Here is a 13,309-nt window from a genome sequence, read left to right as displayed (position 1 = left end):
TGACTTGGAAGTTGTGGATCCCAAGCCAGCGTCGCAGAACGAGTCCTTCAGAAATGATAAAAGGGGCTCGATGGCGATGTAGGATGGCAAATTCTTGACAGCGAGCCAGAGGAGATCAGCGGCGGGGCCATGGATGAGATCGACGGCGGTTGAACACGAGGGGTTGGGGGTGGGCCACTTAACCTGTGACATAGCCCGCCTTAGGCCGTCGCTGTCGACGACCTCAATGTCATAGCCGGGGTCCGCGACATACCCGCATACTCTAGCCCGCTGATTGAGTGCCTGCGGCCAGTAATGGTCGTCAGCTTCCTCGATGACGTGGGCGAAGAGACCGCGATACACCTCTTTTGGGCTAGTCTCTCCTCGAGCTCCACGGGAAGCGTAGCCGGGCTTGGGATGCGACGCTCTGGAGTGGGGGATGGGGATCTGTGGGAAAGGGGGCGTTTGGAAGGCGTCATCTAAGAAACTCAGGGCGGCCTGGGTATGGAGATCGGTGGGTAAGCTGCACGGGCAAACTGGCAGATGTTGACAATGGAGGCCTTGCGGCGGCGGCGGGGACCTTGCTAGGGTTTCGAGCGAGGGAGGGTGTGCGTGTGCGCGTGCGCTCCCGAGGAGGTTTTGGTGTGTGTGTGTGTGGAGGGGGGCGCGGGGTGTGTTTGAGGAAATGACGCAGGTACTAAAAAATTTACTACGCGGGAGTGAAACGCCGGGGCTATTGAAAATTTTGATGATGGTGCATCGCACACGGTCCGGAGATAACAACCGTGTGTTATGAAACAGAAAAACCCTCGAGGCGGGCAGATATTTTCGAGGGATGCAGGCGGGATTGGGAACAAGAAACATCACACACGGTCAAAACATAATAACTGTGTGTTATCAAACAGAAAAGCTGCAGACGGGTAGATATTTTTGAGAGGGGAAGCCTCATGGAGCCCAATGTACTGTGCGGATGTGCATGACAGGGGCACTGGCATGGCACACGGTTAGTTTGATTGAACCGTGTCTGTTATGTCATCCGACTTGTCTAATGTTCATAAATTTGGCGAAAAATGATGCGGGAGAGGGTCAGAACACGAACGCACTTGCATGTGGACCAAATTTATGTATGAAAAGGGTGGTTTGATGTTCAAATACCAAATGCAACTTCGATGTGGCACCTATCTTGCAAAGCGCACAATATTGCTTGCCCCCAACCCCCCTCGTGTCGGCAGAAAGGGAATCCTAAGCTATGAATGCATGCCCCCCAACCGAGGTTCACCTAGCAAAGTGCGAAGTAGTAGCCCCCCCCACACAAACACCCACTTTCAGTCGGCGGGTCAGAGAGGCATCTCACCAAGATGGATCGTAAAAGGGACCAAGAATAATCCACCTTGGTTGTACAACCTCTCTCTTGTTGTTGGTCAAAGTGATGGCCGTCCATGCAACCTCGGAGATGGGCTAGCTCGCCAATAATCACACAAGTAGCTAGTCCCCGAAGACAACCACTGCATGCGTGTGGCCCAAACATATGTATGGAGAGGTGTGTCTTTGAATACACAATGGAACAACTTTGATGTGGCACTATGCTTTCGAACTAGAAATCCCCACACTGAGTGAGGGTTAGGTTGACGATCCATATGTATGTCACACCACACTTCAAGCCGACGACGGGGATTCATGCATGCGTGCATAGTATATGCACTCAAACTTAATTAATTTTGAATCTCACCATGACCTATACTACGATAACACGAACCAAAGGAAGAATCCGCCATGGTAACCTATCTTGTTGTCGGTCAAAGTGATCATGGATGTCCACGCGGGCCCATGAATATATAGGCTTGTCGCCGATAACCACGCGAGGGAGTGTACCGTTCGAGGACAACCACTACATGCATATGTATGGAGGTGATGCGTGCATGCATGTATGAATACCATTTCACAACATTGATGTGGCGCGTGTGCATCGAAAATCGTACAGTCCCCATACAGAGAGAGATCGGTTCATGACGTGTCATTGTACTAACCACTTCGACTCGATGGGAGGGATTCACGCGTACACATGCATGTGTGTGTGCTCAAAATGTATCATGTCATCCCAGAGCATGACCTATATATATATGATACGTCTCCAATGTATCTATAATTTTTTATTGTTCCATGCTATTATATTATCTGTTTTGGATGTTTTATATGCATTAATATGCTATTTTATATGATTTTTGGGACTAACCTATTAACCTAGAGCCCAGTGGCAGTTTCTATTTTTTCCTTGTTTTAGAGTTTCGTAGAAAAGGAATACCAAACGGAGTCCAAACGGAATGAAATATTCGCGATGATTTTTCTTGGACCAGAAGACATCCAGAGGGCTTGGAGTGCACGCCAGGAAAGCCACGAGGTGGCCACAAGGTCGGAGGGCGCGCCCAGGGGGGTAGGGCGCGCCCCCACCCTTGTGGGCCCCTCGTGACTCCACCGACCTATTTCTTCCCCTATATATTCTCAAATATCCCAAAACCTTCCAGGGGAGCCACGAAACCACTTTTCCAGCACCGCAACCTTCTGTGCCCGTGAGATCCCATCTAGGGGCCTTTTCCAGCATCCTCCCGGAGGGGGATTCGATCACGGAGGACTTCTACATCAACACCATTGCCTCTCCGATGAAGCGTGAGTAGTTTACCATAGACCTACGGGTCCATAGCTAGTAGCTAGATGGCTTCTTCTTTCTCTCTCTGATTCTCAATACCATGTTCTCCTCGATGTTCTTGGAGATCTATTCGATGTAATACTTTTTTGCGGTGTGTTTGCCAAGATCCGATCAATTGTGGATTTATGATCAGTTTATCTATGAATATTATTTGAATCTCCTATGAATTCTTGTATGCATGACTTGATATCTTTGCAAGTCTCTTCGAACTATCGATTTGGTTTGGCCAACTAGATTGGTTTTCCTTGCAATGGGAGAAGTGCTTAGCTTTGGATTCAATCTTGCGGTGCTTGATCCTAGTGACAGAAGGGGAACTGACACATATTGTATTGTTTCCATCGAGGATAACAAGATGGGGGTTTAATCATATTGCTTGAGTTAATTCCTCTACATCATGTCATCTTTCTTAATGCGTTACTCTGTTCTTATGAACTTAATACTCTAGATGCGTGCTGGATAGCGGTTGATGTGTGGAGTAATAGTAGTAGATGCATAATCGTTTTGGTCTACTTGATACAAACGTGATGCATATATTCATGATCATTGCCTTAGATATCGTCATAACTTTGCGCTTTTCTATCAATTGCTCGGTAGTAATTTGTTCACCCACCATAATATTTTCTATCTTGAGAGAAGCCTCTAGTGAAACCTATGGCCCCCGGGTCTATTTTCCATCATATAATCTTCTATTTTCCATCATGTAAGTTTCTGATCTACAATTTTAGTTTCCTATTTACTTTCTTTGCAATCTTTTACTTTCCGTTCCATAAACAAAAAATACCAAAAATATTACTTTGCCATTTATCCATCTCTATCAGATCTCACTTTGCAAATAACTGTGAAGGGATTGACAACCCCTTTATCGCGTTGGGTGCAAGTTGGTGTTTGTTTGTGCAGGTATTCGGTGGCTTGTTGTGTTGTCTCCTACTGGATTGATACCTTGGTTCTCAAAAGCTGAGGGAAATACTTACTCTACTTTGCTGCACCTCCCTTTCCTCTTCAAGGAAAAAACCAACGCAAGCTCAAGAGGTAGCAATATACCGTATTACAAAAAAATCCCCTCCTAAGTCAAATTAACCTCTCTCGTTGTCAGGCAAAAAGTAGTGATGGACCAAGCGGGCCCACAGATGGAAAGCAACGATATCGCTGATAACCGCTTAAGTGGGTGCGAGAGGACAACCACCATCGCTTTGCATGTGGGCCAAACATATGTTGAATACCAAAAATGCACAACTTTGATGTGCCACATGCCTCAAAAACCGTAAAGCCCCCACACAGAGCGAGGTTCATGAGGCATACTACATATGATGGTCCCCTTCCCCCTCTTTGACGCATACTATATGCTCCTACCGTAATACAACCCAAAAATAATCCTCCTCGATGGTGAAATTAATTAACCTCTCCCGATGTAGGTCAAAGTGATGCATGCATCGACGATGGCCTCATGGGCCCACAAATGGAAACGTCACATGTGAGTGTCCTAGCTAGGATAACCACCGCCTGCATGCATGTGGCCCAAAGAGGTGTTGTGTGATATTTGAATAGCCAATTTCACAACTTTGATGTGGCACATGCCTCGGACACCGAAAAGTCCCGACACTAAGTGAGGTGTACTTGTTCACGAATGCGTACGTATAGTATATATGCTAGTCCCCTCCCACCTCTTCGACGCATACTATATATATACTCCCACCATAACACAAACAAAAAAGATTCTACCTTGCTGGTCAAATTAACCTTACTGCCAGCTGTTCGTCAAAGTGATGGACGACGACCTCGCGGACCCACAGAAAGTGTCACACGCGAGTATCGAGTGTCGTGTAGGACAACCATCGACTGCATGTGGCCAAAACATGTATGTATGAAAGGGTGTGTAATGTTTTAAATAACGAATTCACGACTCTGATGTGGCACCTACCTAACAAAACGGCCAACCCACACGGTGGCTCACAACTCGTAGTGTACTGCGAGCCAACCGCCACCTCCAGACGCACACACCCACACCCACACCGCGAATCCACCGCAACTACGATGCATGTTAAATTATCCCACGGTGAACATATGTTACCAAAGGAGGGACATTTTAATTTCGAAAAAAACAGGGATCATTAAGACGTTTTAGTACATTGACTGATTTTCTACGGGTATAATGTGCAAAAATCAAATTTGAACTACATGCACACGTGAAAATGCACCTAAATGGATTGCAAAAACACATGTGTCTCACTGGGTGCATGTTTACTCCCCGTGCAAGAAATTTCAAACATTGAGAATCTTGATTTTTAAATTCTAGTACATCCAAAACTTATTTGAAGTTCATGAAACTTATCGTGTTGTCATATGGACACCAATACAAAGTGGCATTGTACTTTTTTTCAAATTTGAGACCAGTTTTGATGTAATCTTTATCTAATTACAAACGGGAGATTATTAATAATTGGGAACCAATATCCCAAAAGAATTATTTATTCGAACCGTGAGCGTTAGACCAACAATGGATACGTGCCATGCTTCGGTTAAGCAATAAAGCGGCAACATTAATCATCCAAATAGAAAAACAATATAAATGCCGCCACGCGACCCGTGTGCCGTGCGAGCAGGCATGAGTTGACGGGACGCATAAGAGCAGTCTGCCGCGCAGGTAGACCGGGAGGTGTGCGTGCAGGTGTGTGAATTGACGGAGGCGTGCTCGCTGCACAGTGTCATCGGGAGGCATGCGAGTAGCTGTGTGAAACGACGGTAGGCATGCCAGCAGTTCGGTGCACAGGCTCACTAGGAGGCGAGCTAGCGATTTGGCCGCCGCCTGCCTCTCTCCCACTACTCCATATTAATGGTTCGCTCGAGCGGCCGCAACCCACACAATCCTCTCTCTCCGCTTGCATCCTCAATGCCGCTCTCAGTCCTCAAAGCTGTCAGTGTATGAGGATGCTGCCGAAGCGTTCCATCGGAGGGAGTGGAGACGCCGGGGCTGCTGAAGCACCGGAGCACGGCATGGAGATGGAGACAGAGGTTGCCATCACCGCTGGCAAGTTACCGCTGCACCCTGATGTCGTCGTCGACGTCGAGCTTCCACAGCCGGAGGCGGAGTTCCACACCGACTCTGGTGACGACTCGGGCGATGACGCTGGCGACGACTCCGACGACAACTCCGGCGACGACTCCAACGACGACGGACAACTGGTTAGTCATCTATACCCATTTATGTGTCAAATAGATCCTAGGGTTTCTCTGGTTACTCCTACCTCCCCCTTTTTGGAATAGAAATCCTATGATTATGTTCTCCCAATCCATGAAATCTGAGTGAGTTTCGTTAGATCAGTGTAGTGTATTGATTGTTTGAATGGTACAAGTGATAAGTGATTAGTTGTTTCATCTGTGCAAATGATTTCTGCTACTAATCCGACTAGGGTTAGTGTTCATGCTAATAATTCCTAGCCAGGACTTGACAATTGATTTTGAATGACCTACATATATGTTTGTGCCATTATTTTCTTCAAGATTGGTCTGTACATAGACGACTGTGCTTAAAAATCAAACCATAATATCTGGGTATGTATAAAAATAGCCATAAATTCCTAATCCTACTTCACGGCATGTAAACATTGGTTTGATGCCAAATTTGTTTTACTATTTGTATAGGTGCTGTCCGACTATGTGGACAGCGATGATGAAGATGTCCAGAGGAGGTACAAGAGGCAAATCCCGAGGGAGCTTTATGCGAGAATGCATAACAGGCGTATTAGGACCTGGACGGCGGCTATCGATGCCCATTTTGCAACCACAAGCTTCATGACGCGTATCAAATTGTTCTGGCGCATGCAAGAGGACGGGCCATTGGCTCCTTCAAGCAGAAGTATTCTCGCAGTGTGGCGCACGACGCGTACCCCGAGTACCTGGAGAAGCTTCAGGATCGTGCCAGCATGTGAGATGAGATGTGGGATCGAACTATGTGCGCTTGAGTATGCTTGACAGTGAAACTATGTATTTATGGTTGAACTATGCTTGTGTACGTGTACGCTTATTATCTATGTCTGAGTATGTTTAATCTATGTTTACTTATGTCTAACTGTGGGATATGGATGCAATCAGTTCGGTTGATGGAATCTACATCTGTCCTCGTTTATTGGTCCCCTTTGTAATTTGTGTTAAATGTTGACCAAAGATTTAACTGACAAAACGTTAGTGCAGGTCAGCAAAAATTATATCGTTGGATGCGTATTTGAACATAGTGTTCAATGATATAATTTTTGGTGACATGCATAAACATTTCTTAATTAAACATTTGGTCAAAATTTGGTACAAATTACAAAGGGGACCAATAAACCAGGACGGGGGTAGTACGTCAATCACACACTGTTCCCAAAATTGGAACCGTGTGGAATGACTTTCATTTTGCATGTTGCGTCAATCACACACGGTTGGCTCTAGCAAACCGTTGCCTCCGAAATTCTTTGTGGGATAGAAAACCCTCACCACCCAATTCAAAAAAGAAAAAACCCTCACCATCCCCACGTCACAAAAACCCTCACCCCGCCCGCCACCCCCTCCGGTCCACTTCACACCTACACAAGCTCCTCCACGTCTATGCATGGCACCGCCTATCGCGGCGGCAACCACTTAGCTCAACGCCTGCCGCCGCCGCCAGGCTGCCGACAAACCCAAACGCATTTCGCCACTTCCGCTTGCCGCCGCCTATCGCCATCGACTTTCTCGACGCTGCTCGTGGTCGACCTAGCTCCGCTCGGTTGGGGCATCCGCCGTACCAAGGGTTCTTTCTCATGGACAACAAGGTAACTACTTTAATGGGATATTATCTCATCTCTTATCCCAGTTCATCTGCCTCCTTTAATCACTCGGCCGAAATCGCCGTGAATTCATTTTTATTCGAGCTGATTTGAGAGTTTTCTTTCATTCATAGAGTGCACAGTGCGCAGACACATCAGGAATTTGCGGCCTCCGCCAAGCATTCCATCTCACCGTATCAGATGACTTGAGGATGCGCGCGGTATGTTCAATCTCACCCTAAATCGGTTGGCATGGCCTACTTTTCTGAACATATACTAAATATTGCTACATTCGGATAAAAGGTGCCACATGCACCATATAAGTCAAAGGAGATTTTTCCCCCTCTTCTTTCTATATTAGGAAAATTAATGATGTATTGTTCTTTCGGTTACTCTCATATTTCCATGACATCATGTTTACCCTATCTGTTTAATTATGGATTTTTGTCCTTCGATTTCAACTGTTGCACAGTTCTTTCAATTTGGGCCCATATTTGCATGTTAGCATATCTTCTATCTATTATATACTTAAGACAGAAGTCAAACAAGCCATCACATTAATCCACATAGATTAAATTATCTCGACCGTAAATTTTTGAGATTAATGGTTAAGATTTAAAAGATGTAGCATTACATACAAATATTACGATGAACAAATAGTACATGTCATGTACAACACGTCTGTTTTTTTTAGAACCAACACGTCTTTGGTTAGCTCATATGTGTTTCAACTACAAGGTTTATTTTAAAAAAAATTGCCTTTGGTACGGCAACCAGAAAAGGATAAAATAGACCGACCATGGCAACCCCACCCAAAAAAAGGAAAGTGTCCCCTAAAAGAAAAGGAAGCGTTTAAAAACTCATGACACGGCCAGGTCCAATGTCATTAGCAGTAAAAAATAGTTTGCCCGATTGAAACTTTTTTAGAAGGAGACCTCCTGTTTAATTAGACAAACTGAACAACATAAAAAATCCTATTACCAAGCTGTCTGTACAAGGTAACAAACAAAGGCCTGCGGTCGTAAAAGAAAAGGCATATTAGAAGTACAGAGGTAGTTCGGACGAGACTTGCCTGCTCCCTTCCCATGCTCCCATCCGTGCTCCACCCCCTGAAAATCAGGGGGGAGATGATTAGATTAGAAAAGAAAAAGGAAAAAGAACAGCCGTAGGATGAAGTGGGAGCACGGATGGGAGCATGGAGAGGGAGCAGGCAAGCCGGATCCAGGTAGTTCGGCCGTGAAAAAAATATTCGTGGGGAGTCCGATTCCTAAACAAATACAATAAGGTAGCAGTCCGGCTGTAAAGAAAAAATTAGATGGTTGTCTGATTGGTACACGGGCTCTAAAAAAGTTTACATGTACTCCCTCTGGAAAGATTTATAAGATGTTTTAGAGTTCCACGTTCATTTCTTGTAAAGCTATGAAATATCTTCAGTTTCCAATTTTGCCCTCGTCACTCACTCTTCCCACTCACTCATTCCCCTCCCTCTCGCTCGACTCGCTCGTTCCCCTTTTCTCGCCTCCGACGAAATCCCTAGCTCGTCTTGCCTCCGACGCTCACGTCGTCGCCGCTAGCTTGCCTATCACCCGCGTCGTCGCTGCTCGCCTCCCTCTCGGCTCCCTCTCCCCCGCGTCGTCTGGGCTGCCTTCACTGGTGCCGTCGCCTCTCACTCTTGCCCGCATCGCCTGCATCAGCAAGGTCGCCACAAAGTTTGATTTTTTACTGAAGGGGAGGCGAGAGCCTGTGGGAGGAGCTATGCCGACGGCTGGGTCTGAAGCGGCTGGTCGTCTCACCGTGAGCACGAGGGGGAGGGGCGGGAGGAGCACGAGCGAGCGGCTGTTTTAGATGAGGAGGAGCGGAGGCGGCAGTGACATGGTGCAGGCGACGCTCCATCTGCTGCTGAGTATGACGAGTGGAGGAGGAGCAGGAGGACGTCGGCGCCGTCGGTGAGCATTCCTCTCTGTAGATCTGATTGCTTGCCGCATGCTTGTTGAGTATTGCAAACTTGCTCCTCTCTGATGATGATGAAACAGAGATCTGACTGAATTTCTCGCATGCCTTGTCATGAATGTTGATTATGTGAATGTTCACAGGAACGTGGAGAACAATCAATTCACAGGATCAATCCCAGAGAAGATGCTCAGCATCCCAAAATTGGTGTAGAAGAAAGGACAACCACTTAACCATTCAATTTCTGCAGAAGAAAGGACAATCATTTAACCATTCTGATCCGCGGTTCCTCTCCGACCGACAGTGAGTTGCTGTTTGTACTCCCATGTTCTTTTGCTTGTACTGCTAGAGTGCTTGTGCTACTATATCTTCTGGTGCTGCTAGATTAATATGAGTAGGAGTAGAGTACAAGCAGTAGTTAGAGTGCTTGCTCAGAGTAGGATTTCTGTTAGGAGCAGTTAGAGTACTCTAGTGGAAGTCTAAAAGTACTCCTTGTAAGAGTAGTTAGAGTTCTTGCTCAAAGTAGGATTTCATTTAGGAGTCCAGTTGAGCAAGTTTACAAGTTGTAGAGCAAAATGCTCTACTGAAACGAATAATACGCTATAAATAACGTGCACTCCTAATAAATTCAGAAACTTGCATATAATTTCAGAAACTTTCACACTCCATTTCAAACAACACATATGGAGTACTCCATTTCAAACAACACAATATAATCCATTTCATACTTTCTTACAACACATATGGAGTATAATCCATTTCCACAAACAACTTTAAAACAATATAATCCATTTCGACAAAAAGGACTCCATGGATGCATTTCCACAAACAAGGAGTACCTCCTGCTGCTGCAGCTTCTTCTTGGAGATCTGCTTCATCTTCTTGGATCATATTCACATCAACATCTTCTTCTGCAGGTGGTGAGCAGTTCAGATCTGGAAGCACCATACTGTGATGTTGCTGTTGCGATGTTCAGGTACTGTTGCTACTGCTGTTGTGCTGGTGCTCTACTTTTCCTCTTGCTACTGCTGCTATGATGAGAAATTCTTATCGGTGCTCTTGCTATGATGAGAAATTCTCCTGTTTGTGCTACTCCTGCATGATGAGTACTCCACTGTTGTGTTGGTGCTCCACTTTTCCTCTTGTTGGTGCTCTTGCTATGATCAAGGAGTACTTTATGACCTGCACCTGCTATTGTACTGAGAAATTGTACTCCTGTGCTGATTTGCACCTGCTGTTGTACTGAGAAATTGTACTCCTGTGTTGATTTACACCTGCTATTGTACACTGCTGATCTGCTCTTCCTACTGTTGTGCACCTGTGATCTCCTGAACTGCTGTTGTGCTATGATGAGAATTTATTCTTGCTGTTGTTGTACTCCTTGATCCAGCTGCTATGATGAATTCTTGCTGTTGATCATGTTGCTGAATTCTTGCAAGGAGCACCAGGGCGAGCAGCAAGGTGGACGCAGCGGGGAGCACCTGCGAGCAGCAAGGTGGGCGCAGCGGGGATCACCTAGGCGAGTAGCAAGGGAGGGCTCCCTGGGTGCAGTGGCAAGGGAGGGCGCCCTGGCGCGGCAAGGGAGGGCCTGGGCGTGGCTGGGAGGGCCTAGGCGCGGAGAGGATGGCCTGCGCGCGACCTGGGGACCGAAGCTGGGCGGCGAGGACGAGCGCCTGGGCGCGGCCTGGGGACCGAAGCTGGGCGGCGAGGACGAGCACCTGGATGCGGGGACGTGAGGAAGAAGACGACTAGTTTGAAATTCAAATCAAGGGCATAATTGTCTATTTGCACTTTTGTCGGCTGTGTCTGAAAATCCCTCAACGTCTTATAATTCTTTCCAGAGGGAGTACATGCTAAAAAAAGAGTTTGCATATAAAGAGAGAAAAGGCATATTAGGACAAAGTAACGTAGTAGTACGGTTGTGAAAGAAAGTGCATATATTAGGACAAAATAAGGTAGTGGTACGGTTATAAAAAATATAGGAGGGCAGTCTGATTCGTCAAATCGATTTTGTATAGAAATTGGTAGCACTCCCGCTGTTATGATAAAAAATTCAGAGGGCAGTCTGATTGGTACAGGAGTTGTAAACATATTTACATGTACACATAAAAAAGAGGATATTTATGTGTATGCGCTGAGGTAAAAAAGGAAAAAAAAAAAGAACCACTTTGTATGTGTAGCATAGCCAGTTTGCGAGTATGATCATCCGACCAACTCGGATAGTAGACATTTCTTTAGTTTTTTGTTTTTTGGATAGTAGACATTTAAATCAGCGTCTGATGAATCCCTCTCCAGTATGTCTACAATATTTGGATATAATCAAACTTTTAACTTAGAAAAAGAATGCACGCCCATTTTTTTCATTCATGCTATTTATAATCTATATATTTCGAAGTAAATCTTTTTCAGAAAACTAAATTCAGCATAGACACATATGGACCTCCCACACACGCAAAATCACATACCTTTGTTCTGACTGAAATCATTGACCAACACGATTGACAGAATATAAAACTAAAATTAGGTTGATAGAATTTGTACCATATTTTGCACATTAAAATTTGAAATGAAAACAATAGGAGAATTCCAAGCCATATTCAGCGGACCAATGTCACAGCCGAAATAAAAAAAGGGAATTTTATTAGCATCTACATCAAAAAACAGAATTGTTTCGGGAAAACTGAATTTAGCAGACACACGTAGTATGGATATCACGCAGGCAAAATCATAGACATTTCTGATGAATGAAATCTGTTGATCCGTGGGATGGACAAGATATAAAACTACTACTATCTAGGTCAAATTTTAATACTATATTTGGACCATTAAATTTGAAATAATAAATAACACAAAAATTCACAATTTGATTTTCATGTATTTAGAGAATGTATGTAAATAGCTTAAAAATAATCACTTATTATTAATTTATATACAGTGGAAAGTGAAACGGACAATTCGTACACGACCATAAAGATAAGCTACGGTCTAGAGAAATCAAGAGGATGTTTTAGCAATAAAAGTTGTAAGCAACAAATGATGACAAATATTTAATTGGATATTTATTTATGCTCAGAATTATAAGTGAACAAAAAAACTGGACATAAGATTAGGAAAAAAAAGGATTTAAATGCGTGTGTGCGTGTGTGTGTGCGCGCGCGCGCGTGTTCGGGCAATTTCTGGTAATATATGTAGATAATAGTTTAACCACCATTAATATATGCTTGCTCGGAGCCATCTCGGAGACATGGCATTAGATCAACTGTAAAAATCATCATTATATTGCCAATGAAAAGGTGGTTGAATGAAGAGATGGACTAACCTCGAGTACAAGATTTCACAAATTTAGATTTAATCCTTATTAAAAATTCATCTAAAACTTATTAGGGGGAAGATAGACACCAATATGAGAATATGATTAGAAATGGAAAATACCAAGATCCGTCCAAAACATAGAATTAGTCAAAGACCCCAATACTATCACTGTTCTGTTGACAATATCGATATATAGCCAACGAGAAGGTGGGTGAATTAAAAGATGGACTAATCTCAAGTATGAGCATTCACTATTTATATTTAATCCTTACTAAAATGACATCTAAAATTATTAGTGGGAAGATAAACACCAATAAGCGAGGGTGAGTAGAAGAAGATAAGGCCAAGATCGGTCCAAAGTTTTTCTGTTACATAATTAGCTGAAGACCCAAACTATTGGTCTTCCTTTGGCAGTTTTTGCCAAGAAAACAATACAAAAGGTAGTATGTCATGTCTATGCAAAGCATAATTATGTTTCTCCAACACATATATGTTGGCCATTCTAAATGATAGTTCAAAAGATATGTCATATCTAGCCGCGCAAACGCGCGGGTCGTACTGCTAGTTTTCTTTAACAATC

The 13,309-nt window shown here is 44.4% G+C and overlaps 1 long non-coding RNA gene across 1 annotated transcript; it reads left to right on the top strand.

The window, feature by feature from the left end:
* The first annotated feature begins 8,929 nt into the window (after positions 1-8,929).
* On the top strand, positions 8,930-11,471 carry LOC123049076 (uncharacterized). Its single transcript, XR_006423439.1, has 3 exons — positions 8,930-9,413; positions 9,561-9,720; positions 10,335-11,471. It is a non-coding gene; the product is annotated as an uncharacterized lncRNA (long non-coding RNA).
* Positions 11,472-13,309: the final 1,838 nt, after the last annotated feature.

The sequence above is a fragment of the Triticum aestivum genome, chromosome 2D, assembly GCF_018294505.1.
Source record: "Triticum aestivum cultivar Chinese Spring chromosome 2D, IWGSC CS RefSeq v2.1, whole genome shotgun sequence".
Taxonomy (NCBI): Eukaryota; Viridiplantae; Streptophyta; class Magnoliopsida; order Poales; family Poaceae; genus Triticum; species Triticum aestivum.
This window is presented reverse-complemented; position numbering and strand designations above follow the sequence as displayed.